This window comes from Rhinolophus sinicus, linkage group LG06 (genome assembly GCF_036562045.2).
Source record: "Rhinolophus sinicus isolate RSC01 linkage group LG06, ASM3656204v1, whole genome shotgun sequence".
NCBI lineage: Eukaryota > Metazoa > Chordata > Mammalia > Chiroptera > Rhinolophidae > Rhinolophus > Rhinolophus sinicus.
In genome coordinates this window covers 77,360,516-77,369,532 of record NC_133756.1, presented here as the reverse complement: position 1 = coordinate 77,369,532, position 9,017 = coordinate 77,360,516, and positions in this window count along the sequence as shown.

The following is a 9,017-nucleotide window of genomic DNA, read 5'->3' as shown; positions in this document are numbered from 1 at the left end:
AAGCACAGAGGCGAACTCTCTATAAGTATTTAAAAGACTCAAACTCACAAAATTCGAGAAACTTAGTCAAGATTGCCAGGCTAATTAGCAGAAAGGTCAAGACTAGAACTCAGGTTTCTTTAACCCAAGACAGACTCGTCAGGAGAGAAACAGCAACGGAAGATGGAAGAACTATGACGTTGGACCCAAATAGACTTGGATTCCAATCCTAGCTCTCCTTTCTGCCAAACATGTGGCCTTGGGCTAGTCATGTAAGTGTTCTGACTTCCAGTCTTCTTACCTATACAATGAAAGTATCTCTAACTCTCGGGATTGTGGTGAGAACTGCAACTGACACATGTAATGTGCTTGGCATGTACCCATTGCTACCATCCTACCAGTGTTTCCACTGACCTTGGTTTTCCTCTCTGCACAACAGTGTTTTCCAAAGTGCATCCCACAAAACACGTGTGCCAGGAAATGATCTCCAAAAAAGGGTCTCATTGTTAAATAGTTTGGGGACCTTGCCTATTTTATCTTGCTCTTTGAAATGAGCATTTTAAGAGCTCCACCAGACTTTAATCTCCCCGAAGGCAGAGAACACATTTGTCTTCCTTTGCACCATCTTCATAGGGCCTAATACAAAGCCTGACACATGGTGAGACTCAGGGGAAATGATAAATGAGCAAGTGAATGGATGAATGGAAGGCATAAGAAGTCCTGCTTCAGGAAAGAAACCCATTTAACTTTGTGGGACACAGCATTTCCAAAACCTGTATCGCAGTGCATTTTCCTTTGAATACCTGTAAATTGCCGTCCTGAGAAATGCTGTTCTGGAGGAGTGGATAATGTTCAGCCCCTCTCTGCATGTGGTGGGGTATCTGCTGCTGGGAAGATGGGGTTAAGAAGACCCAACAGGTCTCTTCTAGTCATTATCGATTTTATAAAACTCCCAGACTGACTTTTCCCATACATAAAGATATAGCTGGCTACCTTTCTCCATCCAAGTAACTTAAAAAATGCAAATTTTAACTTGAAAGAAAATAGTTAGGAAGGAAGATTAGTATGATACAAATCTACAATGTATTCCAAGAGGAAATAAGAATTTTCTCTTATAGGCATTCATGAATTAATTGAGTCCTGAATCACACACATTAGCCTGACATCAAGACTTAAAACAGTATTTAAATTTCTCCCTAGGAGGAAAAGAAAGATGATGGGATTTCTATAAACACAAAGATATTCCAAACGAAGTCATGTTATTTGCACAGAAGTCTTTGTAAATGTGATCAGTGCTGAGGGAACGCTCTCAGCAGTGCTAAGAGGTGTGTGATGGGAGCAGGGGTATGTTCCCCAGGAGCCACAGCTTTGAATCTCCCTTGTAGAGTATGGCTGAAGAACACAGACCAGCCTCGAAGCTTCTAGCTGAGGTGGAAAGGGTTTCCTTCTCTCGTAGGTCACTGCCTGCTTTAGTCTGCTCAGGCTGCCACAACAAAATGCCACACATTGGGTGGCTTTAAAAACAGACACTGATTTCTCCTAGTTCTGGAGGCTAGAAGTCCAAGGTGCCAACTGATTCAGTTTTTAGTGAGAGCTCTCTTCCTGGTTTGTAGGCAGCTGTCTTCTTGCTGTGTCTTCATATGGTCTTTCTTTTCGCTTCTTATAATGCAGTCCTATGGATTACAGCCCCACCCCCATAACCTCATTTTAATCTTTATTGTCTCCTCGCAGATCTTATCTCCAAATACAATCACATTGGACTTAGGGCTTTAACAGACAAATTTGGGGAGACATAAACATTCAGTACATAACACTAAACTTTGCTGGAACAAGCACTACCAGCAAAGACCTGCAGTGCCAATTGTCTTGCAGTTATGAGACAGTCCAAAGTTGAACAGGCTTGACATAAACTATGAGTGTTAATCCTAAAGGTAGTACGGTCCAACCAACCACAACTAAGCTCAGTGATAAAGAGTCAGGAGGATATTTCACACTGCCAGTCCATATCTCACATACCTGGTCACAAGAGCTGCATCAAACTTGAGAGAAAAACAGGAATAAAAATGTCCCCTAGACAACCCAAGTGTCTATCAATAGATGAATGGATAAACAAAATGTAGTATATAGACACAATGGATGATTTAGTATTAAAAAGGAAGGAAATTCTGACACAGGCTACAACATGGATGAACCTTAAAAACATCATGCTAAGTAAAATAAGCCAGACACAAAAGGACAAATATTGTAGGACTCCATTTATATGAGGTACCTAGAGTAGTAGATTCATATAGATAGATAGTAGGTAGTTGCCAGAGGCTGGAGGGATGGGAGAGTGGGGAGTTATTATTTAATGGGCACAGAGTTTCAGTTTTACAAGATAAAAAAGTTCTAGATATAGATTGTAGTGATGGTTGCACAACAATGTAAATACACTTAACACTACTGAGCTGCACACTTAAAAATAGTTAAGATGATACATTTTATGTCATATATATTTTACCATATTAAAAAAATAACACCTGCCATTATTTTAAAAAAAATTAAAATAAAATAAAATCTCTTTCCCTAAAGAAGTCATGGACACTTTTATGCAGTCTCCTAAGCATTGCAAAGCAAGTTTCTTTCCCATCCTGGCCACCTGACCATAGACAGCCACTCTAAATGCTGTTTCTCCTCACAAAACCTGGAATTGCTGGCACTTGTAAGAAGTAGGGATATTTCTAAACTAGTGGTTTCTGTTTAAGCCTGGACTTTGCTCTCCTAATGGGTTAAGGGCTGTGTTGAGGTAGCTGATTTGTGGAAAGCTCTTTGGCATTTCATAACACACCTTCAAACTTCAAGGGCACTTTCAGCATTGTCTCTAGCTGTAAAAGCATCATGTCTTGGCAGAAGTTTTCGATGACTCGCATTCTTTCACAATTCTTGCTCTCCAAAATGTTTTCTTAAAACACCTCTGCCCATAAATGCAACACAAAAAAAGGTGCCTTATGAGTCATAGGACTAGAGCACACACTAAGACCATGCAATAATCCTGTGTAAATTGCTCCTTAATCATTGTGAGACCCATTAGATCAATATGCAGTGTGTATTTCTTTGGAAATAAAGCCCTCTATAAAAACTACCTTTGTAAACAGACTGAGCAATAAAGAATCCCACAATGAGTTTCATCAAAAAGAATTTTTAAAAGATAAAAGTGCATTTGTTTTGAAATCATTCAGGGTAAAATATCAAACAGGATTTCCCCATGTCTACCCTGGGCATTGACTGCTTTTAAAATTTACATATGAAAAAAAATCATGATGGCCTATCTGAGCAGTTAGGGACAAATGCTGAAGTCCCTTAATGGAGATCAACTTTGCACAGGAAAAACAACATATAGATTCAACAAGCAAAGCATAGAATTCAACTAATTAGCTTCCTTTCCTAAGCTTGACCTTGGCCATCCCCACCTCATTTCCACACAAAGCTCTGCACAGAAAGAGGCTCATAATCAGGTGTGTGTGCTCTTCTCAGCACACACAGTAAAAAAATTAGGAACTTCTTTTTGTTGTTGTTTACAAGGAATGGGGACAGAAGTTAATGTCGCTTCCATACCTAACATGATTTATTCCAAGTTCATTATAAATAAAATGGAGAGAGTTGAGCCTCACAAAGCAAAGTGGGATTCTATTAGAAAGGTCCAAGAAAAACTTGGGAGAAACAGGCATCATCACCTACACAATACACACACACATACATTCAGACACACAATACACACACACTCAGACACATTCAAACTCACACACACACTCATACATTCACTCACTCACACTCAGACACATTCACACATGCTTACACTCACACACATACACTCAGACATATTCACATCTCCCACACATACACTCACAAACACATACACTCATACTCATACACATATATACACTCACATACATTCACACATGCTCACACACTCACATGCACAATCACATACACCCTCATACTCAGCTGTTCTGCCCAGGGTTGGTAAGTACACGACAAGCACGATCCATCCTCCCTCTGGAGCCCAGGACAATCTGTAACTGCTCATGACACCACCCTCTCCCTTCTAGTCTATACTTGTCTCTCAGACCCTCTCAGCAATTTAGACGTCATCTACTCGTCCATCTAGTTGGCACTTGAACTTGAACCTGTGCGACCTCCCTGACTAAGCTTCTTTATTCTTGAACCCATAAATCTTAAAAGAGTGAATCAAAAACAAATGGAATTTGGATCCAAGATGGCAGAGTAAATAAACACTGTGCCTGCTTCCTTCTGTGAACATATTAAAATTACAACTAAATTACAGAACAATCAATGTGGAGAATCATCTGAAGTCTAGCTGAACAGAAGTTTTACAACTAAAGATATAAAGAAGCCACATTTAGAGTGGTAGGAGGAGCAGAGACACAAAACGGGCTGGCCCCAAACTTCCATGTGGCAGTTGAGAACTGGGAGGGATAGCTCAGCTGCAGAGGCTCCCATTTCCTGGAGGAGCGAGGGACCCCCAGCTGCAAACCAGTCTCCCCAGCCCAGAGTACTGGTGCCAGGAAGACGAGCCCCACAACATCTGGCTGTGAAAAACAGTGAGGAGTCTGACCATCCAGATGGGATGGAAGGCAGCAGGAAACCTAGATGTCCTCTTAAAGGGCCTGCACAGACTCACTCATAAGCACTCACCCTTGGCTTCGGTGAAGGGACAGTTATTCACGGGTTGTCAGAAGCATATGGGGGGCAGACTGAGGTGTGTGGCTTCACAGTGAGGGCTGGGGACAGTCATCACTTTCACTGTGTGGGGTGCTTCTCCCATGCAGCCAGCAGGTGGGCATTATCTTTCCTGTGTTGAGCCCTCCCCACAGGGCCAAATCTGAATCTGATTGGTCTGGTGAGCTCCATTTGCTCCACCCTGCTTACTCACTGGAACCCTGCCCAACCCAACTCGCCCAACACCAGAGGCACTTTCTCCATGAGCAGCCAGCCCCACAAGAATTGCACTCTTTCTTGGAAAACTGTCAGAGTCCATGGGCCCCAGGCAGGCAGTGACTGGCCTCAGTGTGCTCAGAGACTTTTGCTGAGTCACTCCAGGCTTGGCACTGGCACCAAACCAGTCTACATTAACCTGATGACAACAACTGTTCCTACTGAGACTCCGCCTCACCCAACTTGTGTACCTCATGAAGCTTTATCAGTGGCTGGCCTTAAGGAAACTGGCAGGTAGCAGCTGTCCTGGCATTCTGTGGAGCTACCCCAGGCCCAGTACTGGTGGCAAATATCCTATGTTTGCAGCGTGGCCTCTCCCATGTGCCTTCAGGATTAACTGTGGATTGTCTTGTAGCTCCTACCACATAGTCCCCATCTGATCACAGGCAGTGGGTGATCTGGGCCTGCACCAGAGCCCCTCACAAGAGGCTCTAGAACCAACATACTTGGAGATTGGCTCAGACCACAGCAGAGCACCACCCAATTAGTCCCACAAGCAGTATACCCAAAGGGCGGTCTCAACAGGCACCAGAGCCCACTGATGTAAGCCCCCACAAAGCAGCCCATAAGCTTTAAATGTGGCCAAACCCCACAGCCAGCAGCCTGAGAGTCAATCCCACTCAATGATGTGCCAACAGCAATCAAGGTTCAACTATATCAGGAGGGCACACACAATCCACAAAAGGGATACTCCTGGAACACTCGAAGCAGGTGACCAGAGAGACTATACCAGGGCCACACAGAGCACCTACTACATAAGGCCACCTTGCCCAGACTGGAAGACAGAGCAGATCTACCTAAAACATAGTAACAAACAGAAAGGCAGCCAAAATGAGGAAACAAAGAAATACGTCCCAAATGAAAGAACAGGAGAAAACTCCAGAGAAAGAACTAAAGGAAATGGTGGCAAGCAATCTACCAGAGACAAAATTCAAAATAATGGTTATAAGGATGCTCAAGGAACTCAGTGAGAACATCAACAGAGAGATAGTAAGCAAAAAAAAGGTCATAGAAACCATAAAAAAAAAAAGTCAGAAATGAGGAATACAATAACTGAAATGAAGAATACACTAGAAGGAATCACCAGCAGACTTGATGAAGCTGAGCACTGAATCAGTGATTTGGAAGACATAGTAGCAGAAAACACCCAAATAGAACAGCAAAAAGAAAAAAAGAATCCAAAAAAAAATAGTAGTTTGAGAGACCTCTGGGACAACATCAAGTGTAACAACATTTGCATCATAAGGGTACCAAAAGGAGAAGAGAGAAAGCAAAGGATTGAGAACCTATTTGAAGAAATAGTAACTGAAAACTTTCCTAACCTGGTGAAGGAATTAGACATACAAGTCCAGGAAGCACAGAGAATCCCAAACAAGATGAACCCAAACAGGCCCACACAAAGACACGTTATAATTAGAATGACAAAGGTTAAAGACAAAGACAGAATCCTAAAAGCAGCAAGAGAAAGGCAACTATTAACTTACAAGGGAGCTCCCATGAGATAATCAGCTGATTTCTCAACAGAAACTTTTCAGGCCAGAGGGATTGGCACAAAATATTCAAAGTGATGAAATGCAAGGACCTACAACCAAGATTACTCTACCCAGCAAAGCTATCATTGAGAATGAAGGACAGATAAAAAGCTTCCTGGACAAGAAAAAGCTAAAGGAGTTCATCACCACAAATCAGTATTACAAGGAATGTCAGAGGGACTTTTTTAAGATGCAAAAACATAAAAGATCAAAATTATGAATAATAAAATGTTAAAAGCTACATATCTATCAACAATTACTTTCAATGCGAATGGATTAAATGCTCTCCTCAAAAGACATAGGAGGGCTGAATGGATAAGAAAACAAGTCCCTTACATATACTGCCTACCACAGACTCATTTCATATTGAAAGACACACACATACGGAAAGTAAAGGGATGGGAAAAAAGATATCTCATGAAAATGGAAACAAAAAAGAAAAGCTGAAGTAGCAATACTTATCCAGACTAAACAGACTTTAAAACAAAGGTTATAACAAGAGACAAAGAAGGACCCAGTAATCTCACTTCTGGGTATTTATCTGAAGAAACCCAAGATACTTTAAGGGAATGTGTGCATCCATATGTTTATTGCAGCATTGTTTATAATAGCCAAGATATGGAGTGTCCGTCAATGGATGAATGGATAAAGAGGTGGTACATATATATAATGGTGGTACAGCCATGGAAGGGAATGGGTTGCCATCTGCGGTCGCGTGGATGGACTGGAGAGTGTTGTATTGAGTGGAGTATGTCAGACAGTGAAAGACAGAAGCAATGTGATCTCGCTTATATGTGGAATCTAAAGAACAAAATAAACAAACAAATGAAACAGAAACAAACTCATAGATACAGAGAACATTTTGATGGTTGCCAGATGGGAGGGGGGTTGGAGCGAGTGAAAAAGGGGAAAGGATTAAGATGTACAAATTGGTTGTTACACAGTATCATGGGAATACATTCCCATGTAGGGTATAGCATAAAGAATATGGTCAATAATATTGTAATAACTATGTATGGTGTCATACTGGTACTAGATTTGTTGGGGTGATAGATGGGAGTGTGTTTGGGATCAGGATGAAGAAGAGGAGGGGGTTAATAGGTACAAATTGATTGTTACAAAGTAGTCATGGGGATGCATAAGGATTGTAGTAAATAATATTGTAATAACTATGTATGGTGTCAGGTGGGTACTAGATTTATCAGGGTGATAGATGGGAGGGGCAGGGGGCAGGGTGGAAAAGATGAAGGAATTAAGAAGTACAAATTGTCAGTTACAAAATAGTCATGAGAATGTAAAGTGAAGCACAGGAATATAGTCAATATTATGGTAATAACTAGGTATAGTGCCAGGTGGGTGCTAGACTAGTCAGGGGGATCACTTCTTAAATTATATAAATATCTAACCACTATGCTGTACACCTGAAATTAATATAAAATAATATTGAATGTCAACTGTAATTGAAAAAATTTAAAAGGGGTAAAATGTGAAGGGGAATAAGAGGTCCAAATTTCCAGGTATAAAGCAAATAAGCCATGGGGATGTAACGTACAGCATAGGGAATATAGTCAATGATACTGTGATAGCGTGGTACGGTGTCAGGTGGTTCCTGACTTATCATGGTGATCACTTTTTTAGGTCTATAAATGTTGAATAATTATGGTATACCCCTGAAAGTAATATAATATTTTATGTTAGCTATATTTTAATAAAAATCTCTTTTTAAAAAGAACAAATGGAATTTCATATTAGGAAATATAATTATGTTTTTGCCTATTTGCCTTGAGGAGAAAAAACATATTTCTATAAAGAATAGGTTATAAAGTTTCTTAAACATCAACCTCATTTTTTTTCGATGTCTTATTACTTAGTTACGGCATTACCCTGAAATGTCTCCAAAAGTGGACATGAGGCTCTGACTTGGGCCATAGACCTGTATAGGTCAGACCATACTTTGTGTCCCTTGTCTGTGGAACTTGATGAGCTGCATGGAAGCACCGTCCAAATTGTAAACGTACAGGATGAAATGGGACGACTTTAACACTCCAGAGATCTGCCCAGCTTCCTAAATCTCTCTCCTTCCTTCTGGAAGAAAGGAAACTACGTTATTTCTATATTAATTTTATTGAATAGAATTGTTCATTCGATTGAAGTAAGCTCAACGTTTTTGAATAGCTCTCCTTCCTTTTCTCTACTGTGTGTGCGTGTGTGTGTGTCTACGGGCATGGGGTGGATGGCACATATGTATTTTTCAAGAAAGAGAAGGGGAGAGGACAGGAATTTTCTGGTTGAATTGGTTTCATAGAAGTAAAAAATACAAGTGTATTAATCTGGCTTCTACCAACAGTTTCAAGCCCCAGGGGCTGCATGATCCTCCTGTCCAGAAAGTGGTGGCTTTAGACAAATGGTTAAGAAGGCTAAGAGCCTCAGTAAGACAAAGACTAAGAAGAGGAAATCCGAATTTTCCAGTGAAGCATTTTGTATCAAATACTTTAAGAAGCATCACCTACA